The sequence below is a fragment of the Octodon degus genome, unplaced genomic scaffold, assembly GCF_000260255.1.
Source record: "Octodon degus isolate 3935 unplaced genomic scaffold, OctDeg1.0 scaffold00122, whole genome shotgun sequence".
NCBI lineage: Eukaryota > Metazoa > Chordata > Mammalia > Rodentia > Octodontidae > Octodon > Octodon degus.
The window spans coordinates 369,049-370,787 of record NW_004524698.1 but is presented as its reverse complement, the minus strand read 5'-3'; the positions used below and the strand labels follow the sequence as shown (position 1 = coordinate 370,787).

General features: G+C 39.4%; 1 pseudogene; it reads right to left on the bottom strand.

The window, feature by feature from the left end:
- Positions 1–907: 907 nt before the first annotated feature.
- The window catches only part of LOC111812361, a 1,621-nt pseudogene continuing 789 nt past the window's right edge, over positions 908–1,739 (bottom strand).

The window sequence follows — 1,739 nt, the reverse complement described above, 5'->3', positions numbered from 1 at the left end:
TTCTTTCTTTCTTTCTTTCTTTCTTTCTTTCTTTCTTTCTTTCTTTCTTTCTTTCTTTCTCTCTCTCTCTCTCTTTCTTTCTTTCTTTCTTTCTTCTTTCATTTGTTTGTTCATTCGTTCATTCATTCTTTCTTGCTTGCTTGCTCACTCTTTTTCTTTGACAAAATCTCACTAAATTGCCCTAGATGTATTTGCTTAAACTTCTGAACTTCCTGCCACAGCCTCCTAGAGTACTGAGATTATAAATATGTGCCACTACATTTGACTCTTACCTACTGTTAGGTAAAATTTGTCTCCTCTCCTGAAGTTCGAATTTCAAGTTTTGAAATATTTTAGAATACTTTGAACATTTAATTTGCCATGTTATAGAAAACACCTTGAAAATAAGTCTTCAATATTTTTTAGGTATAGATGTTTATTTAAAATGTTATAGTAAATAGTAATTATAAGTGAAGATCTCCCCTTATTTCCAAAGATGTTGCATACAATTTATAATAAATGAAATACTTCATTAATATATGCTCTTCTGACAGAGTTACACAGTTCACAAAATGTCTTCCCTAACACATTCCTGTTTTTGATGATGATCAAGACATTTGGCCACTGAGGCAACAATGTCCTGTTCTGAAAAGGCAGGCACATGCTCCATCTTCCACCTCCCCAACCTTTTTTTTCAGACAGGTTGTAGCTATGTAGCCTAAGTGCTGGGATTACAGGTGTCCACCACCATACCCAGCTGTTTTTTTTTTATGTGTGTTTTTACTTACAGGTTTTAACATCAAATATAGTCTCGTTAGGTCTTAAAATGATCTTTTCACCAAAACCCAGGCAGCTTTATGATGTGACAATGTCAGTTATTTGGCAAAAGTTAAATCCTCCATTATTGTCAGTCACCAGCCATCAGTCCTTAAAGATCAGTCTTTTCCTAGCGACACCAGCAAGCAGTTTGCTGGCTGCCCAAGTACAGCTTGCAGCCCAGACGGATGACACTATTGAACAGGAGCTCAACCACTGACTCACAGACCTGTACATTCTAAGCCAGGCCCAGTGTCTTCTGCATGCCCTTGTATATCCTGGAGAGGCAGAAGTAGAATTCCTCTTCACATTCGTTCTTGCTCTCACCACAGGTCTTGTAGCACTGATCGTGCAGGTTGCAGCACTTAGGGAAGGGATGCCAATGTTCAGCCAATCACTATTACAACAGGCAATGCTGTGAAACTGAGCACACATTCAGTCCTGCATTACTGACAGCCTCAGACCCACCAGCCAGGAAAGTCAACAGCTAAAAGCCAGTATTTATGTGAAAACAGAACAGTGGAAAGCCGCATCCACCTTGTGCACGTAAGTGTCCATCTTGTGCACGTCATTGCAGATGGTCTTTAGCGTGGCCCTTCAATCGGGGGTTGCACCTGCCTACTTGTACCTGACTGTACTGGCTAGGAGCAGGAACAGCAGCGTTACTGCAGGTGCTGAGCCCTGGTGGCCTGCTGTGTGGAAGCTTCTGCCTCTGCCGGTCACAGAGTGCGCCTGCCTTGTTTAACTCTTTCTGCCAATATTTAATCAGAGTTTGCTTCTTTCAATGGTATTGTGACATTGGGCTTTTTAAAAATTTTATTTTTATTTATTAATTTTTGAAAGAGAGTATAAAACAATGTTAAAACAGAAAAATTACAAGGGATACAGAATTTCACTTAACAAAGTAATGTGAATTTCACAGTATTTGAAGACAACGCTATACA